The 23,999-nt window shown below is 31.2% G+C and overlaps 1 protein-coding gene across 3 annotated transcripts in view; it reads left to right on the top strand.

Annotated features, from left to right (window-relative positions):
- Positions 1 to 2,307: 2,307 nt before the first annotated feature.
- The window catches only part of kat80 (katanin p80), a 130,065-nt gene continuing 108,373 nt past the window's right edge, over positions 2,308 to 23,999 (top strand). For all 3 annotated transcript variants that reach the window (XM_075358011.1, XM_075358012.1, XM_075358013.1), the window contains exon 1: positions 2,308 to 2,432. The gene's annotated coding sequence lies outside the window, so the exon portion shown is untranslated. The remainder of the gene's footprint in view (positions 2,433 to 23,999) is intronic.

The raw sequence follows: 23,999 nt of genomic DNA on the forward strand, positions 1-23,999 counted from the left end.
CAGCCCCATACAATTCTGACCTGCTTTCCTGTGACTTCTGACTGTTACCTAAAAGGAAGAAGATTTGGTGATGTAGCTGTATTAAAAAGTATCAAACAAAGCAGCTGTAAGCTACTCAGAAAGAAGAATACAAGGAGTGCTTTCAAAAGAGGAAGCATCATTGGAAAATTCAAATGCTTCTAAAGCAGAGTACTTTGAAAGGACATTATCACCATTGATCACAATTAACTCTTTTACCAGCTACTATGCAAAATCAGATATTTGCTCATAGACCTCGTATATTAAGTCATTCAGGATTAGTAGATTTTGTTGTAGAGTGTAAATGTAGTAAAAAAGATAAGTATTAGAATATATGAAACATATAATTGAGGATGTAAGATGTAAGTATACAGGTTAAAAAAAAATATTGCTAGATAGAAAGAAATGGAAGAGTGCATCAAACTAGTCAAAATGACTGATGACAGAAGTAAATGATAGCTCTACAGAATAATGCATAAGAAAATCATAAATTTATTTTGAACTTTTACTAACATAATCATTAATTTCATAGAATAATTTTTTTATTGTACTAAGTACAAATTTTAAGTAAAATCCACCTTTAGAAGAAAGTTGATGTCTTTGCATCTTTTCTGTTTTTTGTATCTCAATTTAAGTGGTAAAGTTTTGAATATGGTAATGTGATTAAACAACTTATAGTTGTAACAAGTTATAGTGATGTTTTTTTTTTAATCTCTGGGTCCACTGTTAGGCAGGCTTCAGAGGATGAGATGAATGATTTGTAGCGCGTGTGAAAATGCCATGCCTGACCAGGATTTGAACCTGGGACCTGCGGATGAAAGGCCGAGATGCTACCACTTGCGCCAAGGAGGTCGGCACGAGTTATAATGATGTTGTAAGGCAATTAATTAACTCTGTACCAATTCTGGCATGTACCACAATTATTTTTGTAATAGCATAATCATCATTGTAACAGTGTATGTAACACCTTATGAACTGAACGTTGTAAAATTGTTTAAAAATTTGGAGGCTGGGTATTAGTTTTGAGCAAGTAGTAAGAGTTACATGATAATAACTACTTCCTTGAAATTATATTTCAGGAAAATAATTTCAGCCAGTCAACAAATGTATTGCTTTCAACTCTGGCAGTATAAATAGTACACAAAATTAAATAGAATTGACTGCTGATTTTTTGTTGTTTTAGTAAAAAAAACTTACAAAATATCCTTAAAATATTAATGTTTTTTGCATTTTATCATATTTTTTTGTATTTTCACACTGATTTGATTAAATATCAACAACATTTTACTGATTAAACAAATATTACTGATTAAGCAAAGAGCTACAACAGATATATGGTCACCTTTGATTCACATGAGGGAGAATCTTGCTTAAATTTACCTACTTGAAATAAAAAAATAGATATTCTACTGTATTTCGTAAATGTTGGAATTCATAATTGTTGCATAACATTTTTTTTTTAATAGATGTCTGATATGGAACAAAGCAATTATGATTTATTTTGCATCACTGTAAAACATTTAAAAAAAATTTACCAAACATCTTATGTTGAATGCATTTCATTATTTTTTTCCTACTATTTACCACATAACAATAAAATTTTAAACCAACAAATCTAAAACTGTGCATTTCAATAAGGTGTAATGCTAGTAGATGTAAAGATATTTTTATTTGCAATACTTCATACACTCAACACAAATTTTGTGTGTATCTTGTGCGAATATTTCCTGGCCCTAACATCTTTAATGTGGTTAACTTCATTAATTAGCATCTTTTATAGCAGTCACCAGAAAATTAGTTATCATTAATTTTATCTTGCTAGTTAAAAGACGAATTTCATGAAATCGTATATATGATCGAAATTATAAGCTTTAAATCTACTGTACTGTTTTTTTTTTTGGCTACTGTTGAAACATACAACATCAATTCAAAATAACCGCTTTAAATTTTTATACATGTGGAATTATTTACCTAAAAAAATTCATACGCTAAATATCTGTTGTAAAATTGATTGATTATAATAAAAGTAATTTAATCCGTTAATTAATATTTTGCTAACTTGACTAACTTCGGACTTGATATTTGCTCTTTTCGTGATAAAAATACTGACTTAATTGATGGTTTATTTGTAATGTTTTAATACTGTTATCTTTCAATAAATTTACAACTTTTTACAATTTCAATTAGGTTGTAATTCTTTCTCAGAATTCTGTGAATCGTTGAACAATTTATAATAATGATTAATTTGTGAAAAGTGTGTTGGTGGAATTGGTTAGTACCATCCGTGCTCGAGTTGGTTGTCTTAAGTTTTGACGGATTAATCCTTGACATAAATGTGAAAATGGTATTAAATTCGTTTTGGTCCTAGTCAAAATTATGAAAATATGTGCTTCTTTTACCATTAAATGGTTTCGGTAAGTCAAACACTTGCGTATTTGACAGCATATGGTTGATTTGCGATAAAATTAAATATATTTTAAAAATATGAACGAGTCTACCTTGTTAACCAGCCTTCAGATGTTAGTTATTGAAAATGTTTAGTTTCTTTGAATCTAACGCTTATGTATTTTAAGAGAGGAAATATGAGTATATTCATTTTAATTAATGTAACAGTTTATTTATGTGCATAACTACTGGTATGTGCTAAAGTAAACTAGTTGAATAACTAATCTTGTGATTAAAAACTTAAAATGATAATATTTTGATTGTTTTATTTACTTTATAATTTTATAGACAAATCGGAATAGGTAGATAGGTATTTAGTGGTAAGTTTCTTCAGCTTCCAAGATTAGAAACTTTTATCAGGTTAGGATTAGGCTTTATAATCCTAACTATAAAACCTAAAGTATAATATAATACTAAAAGCTAGTAAATTTTGATCTGTTTGGAACCATTCAAAATAATTGGATGCCCAAAAAGTCTATTGAAAAGTTTATTTCAATGTGATCAGTTTTTGTGCTGTAATTGCAGGATATAAAATCTATTTAAGATTATCTGCGTAGTTGGGATATGTTCAAATAATAAGGTTAAGTAGAACAATTTAAGTTTGTTTGCAAAGCAGGACTGTCAATAACCAAATAAAATAATAAGAGAAAGTAATTGAAAAGATTCCTGTGAAACATTTTAATCAGTGGTTTGATTAGTAGTGTTATAGTAATAACTGAACATATTTGGATTTTTTCTCATTGCTACCATACTTGTAGATATATAAAAATAACCATGTTAATTTCTCGGTTTATCTTGTATTGTTTATTGTTTGGATTGCCATGGAATGTTGAAGCACTAAAGAAGTATATGTGTTTGATATCTGATTTTTGGAATAAAAAGTTTGAAACAATCTTTCAATACGTCTTCAATACATTTACAAATGACACATAATAAATATTAATAATACTGTGAAATATCATTTGCAAAGTTATTTTTGGGGTTTTATGTGATTTCATTGTGTGCTTTATTTTTTCTCGTATAGATGTCCAAACAATATTCAGTTTATTGTCATGGCCCTAGCAGTAAGTTGGGTTATTGGTTGCCGCAGCTGTGATTGTCCTCTCCCAGATATTTTTCTATATATAGAAAAAAAGTCAGGCTATAAGTTTGAAATTTGTAGTAGTCATGTGATTTTTCAATTTGCTTTTTTGGAGACCTAATTTCTACCTGTGCATGCACCTAATAAATGTAAGAAGGTGGATTATTCTTTTGTTGGGAAAAAGTTAATCAATTTTCTTCATTGTGGCCCAGTTGTGAAAAGACAAAAATGAGTTGTTGGAATATGAGTACAGGAAGCTTTGATTCTTTTCACATTATTTTCTGAAAAGTGTGGTCTTCCCAGTGATTTCCTTTAACATTTTCCATTCTATTTAAATCTTTAGCTTTTGGGATACATCTATTTCAGATTGCCCAATTCAAAATTAAAATATTACTAATGAAATTTATTTATTTTTTGTTAGAGACCTCTACTACATTTATAAAGTTGAAAACGGGAGTTATTTTTATTATGTTTTTTTGAGCAGCCATTTTGTGTACGTGTGTCTGCCAGTTTTGGTTTTTTGAGATTTGTGTAAACCTCAGTAACCTGTTTTTTAAAAATATCAAGGTAAAACAGATCATATTTATCTGCATGAAATGTGCTATATTTTATGATTCAAAAGATATTTTTAGCTTTACTGAAGGAAGTTGTTAGGTAATTCTGAGCAATTATTTGATCAACCTCAATTTTCTTCATACTTTAATATATTACAGTAGATTTACTTAGAATCAGGAAAGCACAAGATCTAAATGTCAGAAAGCAGGTTTGGACAGGGTTAATCTGTGAAAGTCAAATTTTACACCATGTTATCAGTATTTCAATCAATTATCAATCAGTTTTGTGGGTTACAGCGACCTATTAAAATGTTAATTCATTATTTGGAGAGTGAGGTTAAAGTTTTTTTTTTTTTTTTTTTGGAGAGAGGAATAAACTAAACTAACCCTAATAACTGGCATTTGTCAGTTGATCTTGTAGTCAGCTGTTAAAGATGACTGATGGCATTTTTTGTAAGGTAATTATTTATCGTACATGTATAGCACGGAACATGTGGTGTAGTCTCCCACTCTCCCACTCTAATGACTATTTCTGTTTAAATATAAGTTTGGCCAAGAATATGATGGTGTTAAGCATTGCCAATCTCTTTCCACAAAACAGATTAGCATCAGAACAGGTCTCGATAATTCACAAAACTGATAGCTAATTGATTACAGTACTGATAGTGTGATGTGAACTTTGGCATGGGTCACATGTTTTCAGACATTTAGGTGTTTTGTTTTCCTGATTCTAAGCATATCTACTGTGGCATGGTTAAGTATTAACAAAATTGAAATTGATCAAGTAATTGTTTAAAATTGCCAATCGTTAAGAAAAAAAGTAATTGAAGTTAAAAAAAAATTAATAAAAATAATTTTGTAATTGAAGTTATAAGTTTTAAAAATACAAAATCTCTTCTTTGGAATTGAAATAGTTGAAAAAAAGAGTAAATATTGTAAAATGTTTTGGAAGATAGAGTTTTTCTGTTTTACCTAAATAAAACCTTACTTTCACGTTTTTTTTTAGGTAGAGACTTTATTATTAAACACTTAATGAAAAAAGACCTGGAATTAATATTCTTACTTTTTACTTTTTGTATGAAGTAAAGGAACTGTTGTAATATATAATTGTGCACCTCCCTGTTTGATTGCATTCAACTGAACCAGAACTGTCCAAAAAAGCCCATTATCCAAAAAAATTGGATTTTGGACTTTTTCTTAACTGCAATAATAAGCCCAGTTGTGAGCTTTTCAACAATATATCACAAGTGGTACTTATTTGTATTGGTTCCAAAGTTACAGCCAAATAAAATTTTAATTAATGAAATTTAGATCTTATAAGGCACATCAGTTTGAATCGGGCATCATCTTTTTTTTAAATTTAAATATATTGATTTATTAATAATTATTAACCTCCGATTGTAAAAAAAAAATTTTCACTAGATAATAATTCAATAACAATAAAAAATAAAAGTTGAAAAATATCAGAAATTATTAATGAAATAAAATTTTTTCTACTTTTTATTTTAAAAAAATGTGTATGTGTAATTTAATAGGCGTTCAAGGATATCATGTGGTGTCCACATCAGATTTTTTTTTAAAAAGCTCTAAGTATTGTAATATATTGAAAAATATTGTTGCAACCTAATTTATTCATTTTTTGCAGTAATCTAATATTTTGATTTTATATGATTAACATCTAAGTTAATGTTTAAATTGAATAATTATTGAAAATGTCCCTGATTAATTATAAGTGTTATTAGTTCTGGTTATTAGTCTTCATTCTTTTTTAGATTCTGACAGCCACTTTTTTATTTTTAATAAATGAATTTTAATTTTTTATTTTAATAGCCAATTTTTTTAAATTTCACAGCCAACATTTTATATACAACTTATTGTATATAATTTTTACTTCCTTGAACGAAGTAAAGTAAGTATTATGATTGCAAAAAATTTCGGTTTTCAAATTTCAACGGAAATATCCATTTTGACCATTCCAGAAAACATTTTGACTGGTTTCGGTGTGATGTCTATATGTACTTACATACATATGTATCTCGCATAACTCAAAAACGATTAGCCGTAAAATGTTGAAATTCTGGATTTAGGACTGTTGTAACTTCTAGTTAAGCACCTCCTGTTTTGATTGCCATCGACTTAACCAAAAAAGCCCAAAATCCTGAACATTTAGATTTACAATTTTTTCTTAACTGCAGTAATATGCCCTCATTGAGAGTTTTTTTAATGATGTATACATAAGTGGTATTTATTTTCATTGGCTTCAGAGTTATAGCCAAATAAAGTTTTAATTAATGAAATATTTGAATCTTACAAGGGAAAGACACATCGGTTCGAGTCCTATTTCATTTTCTTTTTTTTATTTTAAATATATTGATTTATTAATAATAGATTTAGATACTTATTAAAAATTATTTACAATAAATAATAATTCAATAATAACAATTTTAAAAAATGTGAAAAAAATTAGATTTTATTAGTGAAATAAAATTTTATGTACTTTTTCATTTAAAAAAAAATGTGTATATGTAATTTAATAGGGGTACATGGAATTCATGTGATCTCCACATCAGAGTTTTATTTTTAACATTAATTAGAAGAGGTTAGCAAGCGAATTGAGTGTCAGTTATGTTTAGTTAGATTATGTTGATACAGTTTAATGATGAATCATATGTATATCAAAATACGAGGTCTGTAAATAAAGTAATGAAACTAGTTTTTTTTGACAGCCAAAGTGGCAACACTGTAAAGTTACTAATAAACGTATGGTTATATGACCAGTTGAGATTTATATTACGTATTAATATTTTTAGTCCATTATTGCCACGTGGACGTAAACAAACTATTCGTAAAATGAGTTGTTGTGCGTTACAAAAATGAATGATACTAATTATGAGCACCGTTGTGCAATCAAATTTTGTGTTAAACTCTGAGAATGCTACTGAAACTTTTTCAAAATTGAAAAGGGGGTATGGAGATGATGCTCAGTCACAAGCCCAAGTTTTTAGGTGGTTTAATACACTTTCAGGTGGCCGAGAATCAGTCGCAGATGATCCATACTCTGGAAGATCATTAACGTCAGATATTGACGACAATATTGAATGAATCAGAGACTTGATACGGTATGACCGGCGATTAACTGTCAGAGTGATTGCTGAACATCTGAATTTGAATCGTACCACAGTCCATTAAATTTTGACAAACTAATTGGACATGAAAAAAGTTTGTGGAAAATTGATCCCAAAAAATTTCACTGTTGAACAGAAAAACAACAGAGAGGGAGTGTGCTGCGATCTTGTAGGGTGAATTGAAATTGGTCCTGATTTTCTAAGAAATGTTATTACTGGTGATGAATCTAGGATATTTGAATATGACCCAGAAACAAAACGCCCAGGCAAGGAGTGGCACACTTCAAACTCACCATGTAAAAATCAGTATTCAAAACCATGCTAATTTGTTTTTTCGATCGTGATGACATTGCCCATAAGGAGTTTTTGCCTACAGGGCAGACTGTAAATAAATATATTTACTGCAGAAAGAGTTGCCCATGTGAGACCAGCCATCAGACAACTGGATGCTGCATCATGACAATTCACCTTGTCACACTGCACTCTCAATTAATGAGTTTTTGGCAAAGAAAAACATTCCTGTAGTTCCTCAAGCACCTTATTCACCTTGAGTCCCAGCGACATTTTCCTTTTCCCAACTTTAAAAAAACACCTCATAGAACACCATTTTCGAACAGTAGAAAAAAAATGTAACTGACCTTCTGAATGATATTCCGGTTTCCGAGTTCCAACACAGCTGTGAAGAGTGGGAAAACCATTTGAAGCGTTGCATGGCTTTGCAAGGGAACTGTTTCGAAGGTGATAGAGTCCATGTATTATTGGATTGTAAATAAAAAGTTTTTCTGAACCAGTCTCATTACTTTATTCACAGTCCTCATATGTTATATGTTGTCTAAATATAAGTTTTGTTTTTTCAACAAAAATACTTCCAAATATTTCATTTTATCTCTATTTCTCCATCATATTTTTAAATGAGCATTCAAAAACAAGCTATTTAACTAGTTTTAAGTTAAAAAAAAATTTTTAAATTGGCTGTTGAATTTTGAAAAAGTATCTTAGTCTTAATTGTAATTGTTATTAGTTGCTTTCTAATTATAATGATCAGTATTTAAGCTAGAAGTGATACTTTTTATTACTCCATTGTCATCATATTTTGTTCATTCCATATCAAGTCTACCATTAATTTTTAACGTTTAACTTAGTATTATGGTGTTATATAAAATTTTAAGTAATTCTACCTGGGGTAAGTAAGAATATTTGCCAGTTTTAAAGCATTGTGATGTATTTTTAACCAATTGTAGTACCTGTAAATCTGTCAGTTCCAAATTTGAGAGGTAGTAATAATAAATTTGTTGCAGAGTTGAAATAGTACAATTTGAAGTATTGTTTCTACTTTTAATATGTTTTTCAAATCACATATTATTTTTTTAGGTATACTATATAATTTTTTGAAATAAAGATTATTTTTGATGTTAAAAAAAATGTGTAATTTAAAATTTTTTTTCAGAAGTAGCTAATTTTAATAATTTCATTTTTGGGTCATTCATTCGAAGTGGTCCAGAAAAAAAATTGGTTGTTTGAGCATCTCAGAAAAGATTCAAATTTTGTTGGTGCATTCTTGTATGTTTTGGTAGTTCAAAACTAAATTTTTTAATTTTTATTGTATCCAATTAAAAAATGGCGGCCATTTTTGTTTTAAGTCTCGTGAAATTTTTTGTGTTCACAGGCATCTACAGTTTTATAAATTATTAAGCACTGGGTTGTCCTAGGCTTTTCAAATAAACTGTATTGAGTTCAGTATATTATGGCCCACAAATCAAAGCCCTATTTACCTTCCAATCTATTGTGATTTTGTTCATGTTCACTTTGTAGCCCAAAGTTATCAGTTGCAAATAAACAAAATTCAATTTTCATTGGTAATTTTGCAAAGAAAGAACCGTTTTTCAACTTCGGTTTTTTCCTTACTTTTATATATAACAGTACAGTTACTGTATATAAAAAAAGATAATAAATTAATTCATTATTAAAAAGAAGCCTAAATTAATTTAATTGTTAATCAATAAGTTAGTCCATATTTGTAGATCAATTGAAAACCAATTAAATTATAGAAGTGAATAAATATTATTTTAAAAGACAAATGTTATGTAAATGATAATAACACACACACAATTTTACTGTTGTTTACGAGGTGTGGCTTTGAAATAACTTAAATAATGAGATTAATGCTGTAACATATTTAATTATTATTCTCACACTCCTCCTCTATCCCTACAACGCTCCATGCGAACTTTCCATTGTTTGAAACAGTGCTGGAAGTCTTCTATGCTGTTTCATGACGTGTGCTGATTTTGCTTAATCAGCTTCAGCAGTCTGAAATCTTGTTATTTTTAATGCAGATTTGACCTTGGGGAACAGATAAAAGTCACTTGGTACCAGGTCAGGTGAATAAGGCGGATGGTCTAACAATGGAATGTTATACGTGATTAGAAACATCTTGATAGACAATGCAGTATGAGCCAGTGTGTTGTCCTGATGAAGAACCCATGACCTGTTCTTCCACAATTCGGGTCGTTTTTTTCTTATTTTTTCATAGAGTTGAGCAGGAACCTCAAGGCAGTAATTTTAGTTAATAGTTTGACCATCAGGAACCCAGTGAAGGTACACAATCCCATGAATATAGAAAAAACAATCATCATCGCTTTGAATTTTGATCATCATCTTCAATGTCTTCTTGGCCATCTTGGAAACCCTTAAACCATTCAAAAACCCGCGCACATATAATAATCATTTGTTGCCATATACTTTTTTTTTAATAAAAGATAAGTTTCAGTAGTGGTTTTTCCAAGTTCATATGAAATTTCAAAACAAATGTTATTCAAACAAAGGCCACGGCCAGATTAGTATGTCTGCAGAAACTGGAGTGGCAACAATCGAAAAAGAAAGCTTCACACTATACACCTGTCGGTTGTACGAATTTGGCACATGCGCAGTTCTTCTGTAGCAGCATTAGTCTCATTATTTAATAGCTACACCTCGAATGATATCTGAAGATGGGTCAGTAGTATGCTATGGCGTCCTCTCCACTGCTCTTAACATCACTCGGCGACTTTTCACACTAGCAGTGAAAGTAGTATATTCCAAAAGTTACATCAGTTAATTTGCAAGGGCTTGCACCGTATCTAATTATGACGTCACTATTATACTAACAAAATGTATTCTGGTAATTTGATGTTACAAATAAAATTATTTATTCCTAATATTTTGTTCAAGATGTATAAGAAATTATTTATTTATTTATTGAAAGTATGCTTTTTTTCAAGTATGTTAAAGTAAGGTTTTGCTATAAATAAACAGTAACAGTGATGTAATACAAAAGTATTTGAAATGAGTTGTTTATTTATTACATAATGTTATGATTTTCTTTGACATGGCTTAGTTATTTACAAAAAACTATTTCTAAATGGCACGTAGGCACCAATATTCTTTTAAACTTTGTAGGCATACAAAACTACAAAATAAAAATATTAATTTCTACAAAAAATTACATAAATAAATAAAGTGTTAAATAAATGTGAGTAAAAGTAATATAATTATAATTATTATTAAATTTATTATTAAAAAATGTAAGAGTACTACAGAGATATTAAGTTAGTACTATAATAAACTTAAAATTAATTTAATTAATTATAATGTTAATTTGTACCATATTTTATAAACATAAAACATGTAGCTCAAACTTTTTATGTAGTAGCTTAAATAAATACAGTAGAATAAATAAATAATAATTAAATGAAAATCTAAATAAATAAATAATAGCAAAAATAAATGAATATGGTATATTAAACAATTATATAAAAATAAAAATAATAATAAATACAAGTCTGAATCATTTGAAGGTCTTATTTTTGTAGCAACCAGTAGCACTTGTTCTGCATATTGGCTTATAGGATTGGGTGGAGGAGGCAAGTAGAGGCAGCTTGTAGGGAATATCCACCTTTACATTTTACACTTTTAGATTTTTTTTTTATTTGTTAGTTATTGGTGCTAATGAGTCACAGTTCTCTGTAGATAGGTTCAGGATTGTACAGGCTCACTCAATCATCTGCAAGTCTGCGTACAGGTCTGTGTGTTGCCTTCCCCCTCACCCAATATTTGTCTTACTTCTCTGTGTGCTCTTAAAGTTTACAGTTGTATAATCATTTATCAGAATGGAGTGTCAGTGTTCTATAGAGAAAATTTTACTAATTAACTTGCTGTAAAACTGTGTATGGAGTTTTTCCTAAAGACAATAAATCAATTAAAGATTATATTGAAGATATATTTTTTTAAAGAAAAAGTGTTTTCTTTAAAAATAAACTCTGAGGTAACTTGAATTTGCAAATATTATAAAATATTTGAAAAAAATTTCATAATTTCTATGGCCAGCCTTGCTTTGATCCTTTAAAAAAAACATAAAAAGCCTCTAACAAAAGACTTAAGAAAAATAACTTTGAATCATTGTTCTAAGAAGCGTTCCTGTCAGTCTTATATCTGCAAAATCATTATGGTGCCCAACATGTTACTCTAAAATATTTTTTGTGGACAAAGAAAGGGTTAGTTAAAGTTCAGATAAAGAATTTTTTGACTGATTCATTAGAAAATATAAAAAAGGTAATTTAGCTTGTCCACTATTCTAGGTTTATCACCTGCTTGTAAAATTAGGAAATCAAGTGAAGAAAAAACATCTGTAGCCTTGAAAACAAAAATTGAAAATGGTGTGTTGTTGCGAGTTGTCTGGTACTCATATGTCTGTTTATACCACCAGAATGTAATTATGATAATTGATGGTGCCAGTCTTAAAGTTGATTATCTTTTGGAAATTCTAGTATGCAAAACAGATAATTACGATTGTTTAATGGGAAAATGTCAAGGCAAACAGGTCTCTCGTTTGACATGTTTGAAGAGTCTGAAGAAGACTCAATGCCAGACAATATAGAATACAAACAACGGTTGAGAAGACGGAGCTGAAGTAATGACAGTTATAAAATCATGGGAAGAATTCGTTGAAATATTGATTGTTAAAATTTAAAATCTAAAGATTCATCATTTTATTGCAAAATCTCAAAAAAAAAATGTTTAAAGACAAACCTTATAAGATTATGAATGAATTCTGACATAAGAAGATTATTCCTTTGTTGTACAAGGCCATCACCGGGTAAACAAGCAGGGTACAATTTATTCATTTGTGATTTATTATAAAAATCAAGAGAAAGTAAAGAACCTTTTAGCTTTTGTGTTATGTGATCTTTGAGAACATAATACTCAGCAGTCCATGCATTTCAACTACATTTAACAAATTAAACACCATCCTATAAAAAAATTGGATTTTGGAATGAAAAATTAGATTAGATTTTGGACTTTACATGCAGTGGCATAGATGGCATAGGCGATGGTACAAAGGTATCTGTGACCAAGTTTAGTTTACAGTGGCCTTATGAAGATCAAATCCTTACAGCTCAGCAAATGTTTAAATTTTGTAAAGAAAATATTAAGGGAATTATATATGTTTTGTGAAAACTTAGGAAATCCGAAAACTCGGTTCCAATACTTTAGAGGAAAGGTACACAGACAGTACTTGTCAGAAGATTAAAGGTTCTAAATAATTTCATTGTCTTATACCACAATCAGAAAGTTTGCTAAATTGTCAGTACATGTCATCACCGTCTAATTATGAACTTAATCATGTTGCCAAAATAGTGGCATTGACATTTCAAATTAAAGACGCAATTGCACATATTTATGATGGCCAGTGGTGGATCACGGAAGTAAACGACATAGATGATCAAAACAAAAATGTGCACGTTATATTTCATCATCCACCAGGACCAAGAACATAATTTTTTAAAAATGAAAAGGACAAAGTTTGGATTCCAATCAAAAATATATTGAAGAAGCTGACTCCCCTGGAATTCACCTTTGTGCTGGGCACATTTTTAACATCACACCCAAACTTTGTGAAGAAATCTCACAGCTGTTAAATCAACATTAAAGTAAAAACTGATAAAGATGAGAAGACATTATGTAATTTTCAGTTCATTAATTGTTAATTCAGAGCTAAAGTAGTTCAGGGAAACAATTGATTACACTTTACCTGATTGCTGTTTTTGAAGATTTTGTATTTCATTACAACCTTTAAATTTAACATTATATAATATGCAAGCACACATAATCACACATAATTTAATGCATAACCTGTATTGTTATGAAAATAGTTATCTTAGTTTGATATATGTTTAATTGATTTACTATACTCTTATGCCCACTTATTGAAGAAGTAGAAATCAAGTATTTTTTTTTACTCAAATTCACTGTCTTTTTATCCTTTGAGGTGAACCTCAAAGTTGAAATTTTACTGAAGTTTGTTACCATACCTAGAAGAAATTACCTTACATAATTGATAATTGAGTTTTGTTCATTTGCATTCGATAACTTTGGGCTGTAAAGTGTACATGAAAAAATCATATTAGGACAGTAAATAGGTGTTTGATTTGTAGACCAGAATGTACTGAACATAATGCATTTTATTTGGAAAGCCTAGGACAACCCAGTACTGAGTAATTTAGGGAATTGTAGATGCCTGTGAATGTGGAAACAGCATGAGGCGTAAAACAAAAATGACCGCCACTTTTGAACTGGATACAATAAAATTGTAAAAAGTTAGTTCTGAACTACCAAAACATAAGGCAATGCACCAAAAAATTGGATTTTTTTCTGAGGTGGTGTGGCAACTAGTGTTGGACCACTTAGAGTGGTTTGACCCTTTTGTGTAAAATATTTAGGCCACATTGATTTTTTTTTCATTTTACACAGTTTTCACAAAAATATTGAAAAAAAAAAAATTTTTTTCTGTTTAAAATTCTTCATGGTATTGTTTAACACTTTAATATTAATACTGGTTCGCTGGATTTAAAATTGATAATATTGAACATTTTTTATAATCAAAATTGATATAAAAAAATTGCTACAGGTATCAATTCTAAAGTAAAGACCGTGTCATTGTAAAAAACTTTATTATGAAAATTTTATAAATATTTTTTATTTCTCTTAAACTACATACCTTACACTACTTCTCTATATAATCACCACATGAATTAAGAAATTTATCATAGCTATATGCCTACTCCAATATACTCTTGTTATTTTCTTCTGTTGCCAGTCCATTTAGCCACACATCTTTAAGTTCATCGTAACCTGCGAATTGCTTACCACTCAAAAGTTCTTTCAGTTCCCCAGACAAATGGTAATCAGAAGGAGCTAAGTCTGTACTATATGGTGGGTGATTGTAAATTTCCCATCCAAATGTTCTCAGTAAATCACGTGTCGGACCCACAACATGTGAATCTGCATTATCATGCCAGCAGGACGATGTTGTTGGTCACCCACCCAAGTTGTCGATTTTGAATGGTGTGCTGAAACTTAGATAGAGTTTCACAATAGGCTTCTGCATTTATAGTTGTTCCTTATGGCTGAAATCAATCAGTAGTATGCCAAACTGATCCCAAAAGACTGTGGCCATCAGTTTGCGTCCAAATGGCTGTGGCTTGACCTTTGTCGGTCTGGTTGGTGATTGAGGAAGATGCCATTCTCTTGACTGCCGTTTTCTCTCTGGCTTGTAATACGAAATTCACATTTCATCACCGGTAACAATTAAATTAAGAAATTCATCATCTTTTTCTGTGTAGCCCATCAAATATTTCTAAACAGATCCCATTCGTTTTTTTTTGTGACGTTCTGTTAAGATGTGCGACAGCCAATGCGCATAAACCTTTCTGAAGCCTAAATGGTCATTAACAGTGTGACCAATAACAGCTCTTGAAATATGAGCAAAAAGAAGGGCCAGATCGGAAATCGTTGAGTGACGATCTTTTCTGATTTCATCGATGTGTTTCAACAAGTGCTCTGTGATTATTGAGGGCCTCCCTGAACGTTTAACATGCCCATTAATTCTGTTATTTCTAAACCTTTCATACCATTTTCGGACATTTCTTTCATTCATTATATTATCATCGTACATAGCAACCAAGAGCCTATGAATTTCAGCCGGCTTAATGTTTTGATGATTTAAAAAACGTATGACCATGTATTTCACAGTCAGCGGCAAAATCGATATTCCTATTTATTTTATAACGTAACAACTCACATGTAATCAAAGATACTACAACATGATAACTTACAGACAACAATGGAGTGTGTACATTACTAGCGTGGCCATGAATGACAGGTTCGCCAACCTTAAGGAGAGAAATTTCCTAGCAGTCTTTACTTTAGAGATATCTCTCGTATCTCTCTCTCTGCCTTGCATGACAGTTAGAGAAAGATGTACTCATTATAGGTTAAGACCATGTATCACAAAAATTTGTTTTATATAAATTTATTTTTGAGGTGGGAGTTAATTATTTTCAGAACATTTCACTTTTATGATAAAAAATATTAAGTATGACTTCATACCTATTGGTTATTGGTTATTCGTATTTGCAAGTAATTCAATTTTATATTTTATAAAAACTTTTGTGTTGTGAATGGTATACTTCAGATGTAAGTTTAAAATTTTACATTAAATGAATTTGTTAAACAAATGCTGATTACTAGATCAATTAAATTGCAGGATTAATTTGTTGCATTGGTTCAACTTTTTGAATTAAGTGGAAAAGAAATGCTGTGAAAAAGTGGAAAAATGAAAAAGAAATGAAATGAAAGTGAAAAAGTGGAAAAAGACTTTTGGTTTCAATTATTATTTGTTCATTTAAACTATATGATTTGATCATTTTAAGTACTATTAATGTAATGCAATTATTACTTAAGATATTTGTAAACAATTTTAATATTAATGCATTCTACTTTATGGACGTAACTTTATGGTGTACATTTCTTTAAATACATGTTTAGTAATCTTCAATTATTTATTTCCTGTTGAATACATGTATAACATAAAAAAAAAATTCATTAGCATTTTTGATTTTGTGCCATCTTTGTATTATATCTTGATTTGTAGTTGATTTAAATTGTTTAATTTTGCAGTAATAAACTGAACAAAATGTTATATATAAATGTGAAAGTTTGCAACAGCAACACATGAAAACAAACCAACCAAGTTTGATTGCTTTAAAATTTTCAGGATACATTTGTGTTAATCCCAGGGAAAGTTTTAAGCCATAAATCGGCCTTGGGGATTAAGATTAAGAAAAAGAAATTAATCCGTTTACTTCATTATTATATTTCTGTCACCATGACAACAGAAATATAAACGTTAAAAAATCTACCTTACCATACCTGGTTTGATTTTCGTTAAAAATGTTTTCTAATTTTAAATTAAAGATCATTGTTGATCTTCATGAACCAAAACATAGCAGATATTTTGTTTCTTAATATATTTAGTTAATATAGTAATCTTAATATAGTTATCTTTTTAGAGGCAGACAAACAATTATATGAATTAATTTTTAAGAGTTGCTAGGTTGTAGACAAAGTGATCAGAGTAATAATGAAGATGCATAGGTATCATACCTTAGCTGTTCAACTGACAGAGTTGCTAAAAAGATATAGGTTCGGTCTTTAACTGAAAATTCCTTTTTAAAAACTGTTGACAAGAAATTAAAAAAAAAATAAAGGATGTCAGTTCTAGGTAAATAAAGGGTTTCTTTGCCACTTTTGCTGATAAGTCTATACTATCTTAAGAAAAGTTGCGATTATTTATTGTAATAATTTAAATACATGTATTAGCCTAAATTCATTGCAAATAATAATAGTAATAGGCTTGTTTGTTGCTGTTAAAATATGGTCATTCTTATTCTCAGTTAATGATTTATTGGCATAAAGAAAACAGCTAAAAAATCATAGCCAAAACATGAAAAAGTTAATTAGGGTTTGGGTTGTTTGAATGTAGTTAATTTAATTGCTTAAAAGTGCATACGTGCCTGTAAAAACTTTGATCACTTAATTTTGATTCATTTAATATTCTGTGTTGTATGATTATTGTTTAAATTTAGACTGTGTTTATGTGCCTGGGTGTAAAATTGTAGGCTGTTCGTATTCAGTGATTAAGCCCATCATCATTGTTTCGTAGAACAATGAATACAGCTCTTATTATGTTGCAGTCATTGTTTTAAAGTAATGATGGGTAATTGGGGCTGTTAGATTTTTTTTGTTAATCCTTATACATATTATTTCAGTACTGTGTCTTAAATGCTTTATTAAATAGTAGTAGTAGTATTTATTTGTTCTACATTATGAATAAGTATGTTACTTTACACCTGAAGTGGGTAAGATTAGAGTATCAGTTAGCCTAAATTATTTAAAGTAAATTATTCTAGTTAGCTTAAGAAAAGGTCTTCGTTAGAATGATGATTTTTATTTGCTATAATATCTGTGTTTGAAAATGTCACAGCGGTTGTTTGGTTTTTCCATTAAAATGTTAATTCTTTTTATTTGTGAATAAAATTCTCACAAAATATATTTCTGTGGAAGTCTGTGTAATTACTTCATTCTTGCAATTTCTACTTTTATATATTATTAGTTAGTTTTCGTAACTGTTAAGGATTTATATTATAATAATTTTAATAAAACTATTACTGTATAAAAAATTAAACCACTCATCTTTATATTTTGACTTAACTGGTCAAATTAAACAAACTTTGTACAGTTTAGTTCTTTACCTTAAAAATAATAATAATTAATATATATAATTATTATATATATATCAACATCTATCATTGTATAGAATTATTGTACACAATAATTATAGGATTTATTGAGAGAATGGAATTATTTAAAATATTCAGTGAATCATCCTGCCTTGCCAGTATGGTTTTGTATTACATTGTCAGTCTGCATTTGTTAGTATCAATAATAAATCTGTTGTTGATATATTGTCAGTAAATTTCGATTGTTAGGCCTGGTTTTATATTTATCTATATGATTTCTAAACTGAAAGGAATGAGCTAATTTATATTAGTTCTCGTACCCACTGATTTTCAAGTAATTTTTTTAATATCTTGTATGTATTCAGAATTTTAAATTAGTAAATGATGCTTAAATAGTCTCTTTTAAATATAGTGTATAATTATTTTGTAAATTATTACTTGGTGATGCTTGCACCATCATTTAAAAAAAAACCAGCACATTTACTTAACCATAAATTCTCCTATATGTAATCAATTAATTTTTATTGTGAACAGTTGCCCTAAAGAATTGAAATGGCTGCTATAGACCAGTAAAAATTGTGCATGAGAACATTTATGATGCTGCTTCTCTTTATAACTTCTTTTTTATAAGATTTAATTTTACTTAAAAAAATTCCTGTATGCTATTTCAAAATTTCACTTCAGCTTCAAAAAAGAACTGTGAAATTCTATAGGGCTTTTGCATTATATGTAGAAGAATAAATAGAAAATAAGACAAATTGCTGCATTTAAAAAAAACTTGCATGTGACATTCTTGGAAAGTTTCTGATTTTTAGGATCTTATATCTTGCGTCTTCCCAAATCGGCTGATTTTTAAGTCGAGAGTTTCAGCGTTCAAGTCCTAGTAAAGTCAGTTATCTTTACACGGATTTGAATACTAGGTTGTGGATACCCGTGTTCTTTGGTGGTTGGGTTTCAATTAACCACACATCTCAGGAATGGTCGAACTGAGACTGTACAAGACTACACTTCATTTACACCCATACGTATCATCCTCATTCATCTTCTGAAATATTACCTGAAAGGTAATTACCAGAGGCTAAACAGGAAAAAGAAAGCATTTTATATCTAAAAATGGATTGAATGAATAAGTAAAATTTTCATTAAATCTTCAAGTGTATGTAAACAATGTCATAAAAGTCCTGTTGTGTGTTTTTTAAGATAAGGTAAGTATAATGTAAACAATATCAGAAAAATGACACTGAAAAAACATGCAATTTCTATTTCTAGGTTAATGATCATTTGAGGTGTATACTTTGGTTTTTTAAAATGCTATTTTAAATAGTATTTGTTTTTACCTGTTACATGATTTAAATCTATTAAATTTTGTTGAGATATACTTTTATGATCTGCTTACTTCTTTATCTGTTCAGTCAGTCTGATTTTTACTTTTATGAAAATTTTAGTTACTTTCTGTGACAAAACTGGTTTTACATTGTTCTTTTTATTTAGTTATTTATTTTCTTTTTGGCTATTGCTAACTGGTGCCCTTTTTTAATACAATCTTTTTGTTATGTGTAAAGATTTTAAATGTTATCAATATATTTAAGTTTGTATAGTTAGTTATTCTAAATAATTAGTTTAAAAACCATTCAGTTAACTTAAATTGCAGAAAATACTATTAATAAAAAAATAAAATATTAATTTAAACTTGTATTAACTGCAATAGATGAATGTTGTTCTAGAATAGTTGTAGTACAGTTAACAGATCAGGAGAGGCTTGTAATAATAACTTAAGCCACAATTAAAGTAATGTGTTAATAATTGAAAGTGAAAGGAACAGTTTCTATAAATAGCAAATAATGTTGAATGTTTCAAGTAATAATTTTTTCCCCAGTGTCAAAAGAAGTGTAAAGTTCTTTTAAGAAAAATACTAGGCTTGTTTACTGATTGTAGGGCAAAAAAATTAATTTTCTTCACAGTAAATTGAAAAATTGGAATAGAATATATGACTTAGAAAATTCTGATACATTACATCAAGATGAATACATATCTTCTCATCATAGTTTACATCCATCTTGACCCTATAGGAGAAGACATAGCCTTGTGATGATCCTAGTTGCCACACAACCCCTCTCCATTCCAAGTCCATATGGACTCTTAACACCCGCGATAAATAGAACTGCCCCATGTGAAATAGTCCTATAGCCTCCCTTCACAATAAGTAACAGGAGATACTGAGCCCTCAATAGAATATCTCTGTAGCTTTTATACCTCATTATGTTTGCCCAAATAGATGTTGCATAAAACATAAAAGCCTCATATATACCTTTATAAAAAATCTTCATTGTTTTAAAATCTAGATCCCAATTGGGATGGATCATCCTATATCACTTGCCCTCTTGACAACATTCTGAAAGTGCTCTTTGAATCTGAAATTCTCATAAAAAGTACACCCTAATAATATTGCAATGAGACAATGAATAGGATGGCTGGTCATTGAAACATGGGCTTGTCAAACAGCCCTTCAGCAGCATTATTGTGGTCTTCTCAGGGTTAAATATCATTTTGTGTTTAATTTGCCTAGAATTCGACCTTGTTTTGCAAGTTTTCTTTGATTAGCAGAATCCCATCATTGGCATAAGCAATGACACAACATCCACTGGGCAAACTCAACCACATGAGAGACATACAAACTCCACAACCCAAAGCAGTGGATCCAGCAAACTGCCTTGGGGACAACCCTTGGACAGCATCTTGCTCACCTCAGTGCCACCATCATGAAGCACTACATATCAGTTGCAAAAGTAACTTTGTAGCATCCTGATCTCATCACGCATATGTGCCCACTGTTGTAATTGATACAAGGCAGAGGGTCACTACAAGTTGTTGTAGTCCCGGATACATCCAAAAATATACCCAGGACATATACTGAGACAGAGCTAGTAACAATGTCATCACTTTTAAAATTGCATCTTTTGAACTTTTCCCCATCGAAAACCATACTGTTCCTTCATCAAGAGATTTCATGAGGCCAACCTTCCATTAATCTGCAAATACAGCACCTTACCAAGCACTGGCAGAAGTGTCAGAGGCCTATACAATGAACTCAAAGGTGTCACAGGTTTTCAAAGGAGAAGCTTAATCACACCTCTTTTCCAACAAAGGGGAAAATAGTCAGTAAAAAGCTTTCTATTCAGAACCTTAGTGATTGCACCTACGTTTAAGTCCAACGAGGGGACAAGGACATCCACAGTGATTCCATCATACCCAGCTGCCTTATGCCTTGCAAAACTGCAAACAACATGCTGCACCATAGTCTCAGTAGTCTCCAAAGGTGCTCTACACCTGAACAAAAAGAAGTAACCTCACGGCTAACACGCAGATTATACTGACACTTGTCCTCATCATCTGGCAGTAAATCATTCAACAGAGTGTGCAATATTTCTGTCCTGTCAGTCAGTACACCTTGTTGGGTTGAGAGAACAGACAGAAGAACGTCTTTCTTTTGTTTATGCCCCAAAATCCTTTAAAAGACGCCCCAGGGATTTTTGCTATTTGAACCATATGAAAATACTGGGTCCTCAAATCTATATATTTGGAACTGAGTTCTGCTTGTTGCTCAGAGTCACCCTCACGTTAAGAGGCTCGCCTAAGATAACTCATAAGACCCCTTCAAATCAGAGAACTCTCTCATTCACCACAGAGCAATTCTTTCCTGACCAGAACTATGTGAGATAGAGTGTTCTGCAGCGTCTCCATAAGCAAAAGAAAGTCTTATCACCAACTTCTCCAAATCCATTACTTCCAAACTCCAGCCCAAGACATGAAGTCTGGCTGATACTATATCGACAGATTTTTGCCAGTCTGCCCTCCTGTACAGGAAATGCCCATGCTGACTAGGAATATTACACTAGTACACTTTACCACGAACATTCGCGATGTGAAACACAATCAAAGTGTGATCAGTGGAACAGTCATCAACCACTGTCTATCGACATAATGGTTGGAAGGAATATTCCTTCCAACCATTACATCTATATTTGTGCCAGCAAACAACCTTCTACCATCCACCATTCCTGTGAAGGTTGGCAACTCACCCAAAACTTATAAATCTTGAGACCATGGTGTACAATGAAATTCTCCACCAACTCCCCATTTTCATCTGTCAGAATACTGTACGACCATAAAGACTTTGCATTAATGTCTGCACCAGTCAGAATAGGATAGCCACCAACAAACCGAACAATCCTGTTCCATTTTTTCTAAATGATGCTCAACAGGTGCCTATATTGAAAAATATCTGGTAATCCCAGATTACCAGCTTCACAGCAACATGATGAAAATCAGAGAGCTGCCAAACAAAGACACAAACCCAATGTCACTTGCAGAGAATAGTGGATATACTAGCAGGACCACAAAGAAACTTCTGCCAGCCACTAAAACTTGGCAGATCACCAGCCACAACATACTGATACTGCAAAAGAACAACATCCAGATTCCTTTGATTACAATTTCATCTAATCAATCCACAATCTAAGCACCCTGAACATTCAACTGCCTGAAATTAATTAATCATTCAACAAATACATCTCGACAGCTCTCAAGTAAGACCCAGAGTCCTTACTGTCCACAGAGTGCTTATGTTGCTTGTGCCCTTCCTCTCTGCAAATAGCACACAACAATGAAAACTGGGAGAACTTCGCCCTGAGCCCAAGATGACCACACCAGTACTGGACATCTATATATTTCTTCACCCTACAAGAACAAGAAATCCACAAACAATCTGTCCTCAGAAACAAACTTCTGCAGGAGGCTAGGTCCAACCCCCAACGCTGTGTGATAATGTTGGCCTCACGTTTACCTGCCCTGAATGTCAGGAACCGACATTTACCCTGAAAAGTCACCTCGACCAAATCAGTATTTTGCTCCCTAATCAGAGCCATAGAACTCATCAGAGAACAACGATCCATGTCATAGACAGTAACTTTTGGTCACCATTACCTCTAATTTTAAGAGGTAATTAGGATCAACCCTTACCTCTACTTTTTCAGCTTTTAAAGACTCGGAGATAACTCTCACAGTCTCTTTGTCATCAATGACAACAACCAATCCCCTCTGGGTTTCCCGTATATTTCATATCTTCAGGCCTGACCTCATCTTATGAAGAGCAACCTGAAAATCATTTTCTTATTTCCTTGACCGTTTTTGCCGAATTCTCAGGCTTATTCAGAAAAATAACCTCTGGTTGCTTTCTTGACAGGCTGGCCTCACTTATCCTTCAAAACGTCTGCGTAGCACTTCCATCAAGGCTCCACAGGCTTAGAAGCCAACACTTCAAAACGCTTGGCCAGGGCAGAGGATGTTGCTTTAAATTCCTTTATCTAATAATCCTACTCCTAACCAAAGTTGAAGCGCTTTGTGGATTCTCTAAAGTACCATAAATTGATCATACTAATCCTTAAAGTACTTAATAAGGGGCAGAGCTACATGCCCTCCTCTTAGCCCTAAAAAACTCATCAAACAGATTATCTCATGAAACTCAGGTGGAAACATCTGCCACTGTCTAACCTTTCTCATCCAAGAAAGCATAGAAATCATCGATTCTTACATCTGTCACTTCATCAGTCCTACCCCATTTGAGTTTGGGCTGTTTCCTCAAATTTCTTCTGTTTCTTCTGACATTCCTGCCAGAATACCCTACAAAATCAAACTAACCAAGACTATGTAAATCTCAATTTATCTACTCCTACTAAATATGGGCAAGTCCACAAATGTGACAACTGCCTGCAGGAGCTATGGACAGTCGGAGATCTATAAATCCCCTGTCATTTAGCATCTTTTAGATGTAACTGGATCGATCTTGTAAATACTTGTTACAGCAAGCAGTCACAAGACCTTGAATTTCGGTCCAGACCCAAAGGATGTAAGCAGAACTAGGGTTAACTAGGCCAACTCCTTGCTTATAATGGGTACTGACAACCAGCAGTCGTTGCAACTCCTTTGCCACATACCCTTCAGAACCAGAACAATTAGGTTTTAAAGGTCCCTTGAGGCAGCTGCGTGTCAGATCTAACCCAAGTACCAAACTGCGAAGAAAAGCAAACAATGGATCTCTATGTTTTGTTAAGATGCACATGTTGCAAAAATTTTAATTGATAAACAATCAGTGCTAATG

The sequence above is a fragment of the Lycorma delicatula genome, chromosome 2 (assembly GCF_047948215.1).
Source record: "Lycorma delicatula isolate Av1 chromosome 2, ASM4794821v1, whole genome shotgun sequence".
Lineage (NCBI taxonomy): Eukaryota > Metazoa > Arthropoda > Insecta > Hemiptera > Fulgoridae > Lycorma > Lycorma delicatula.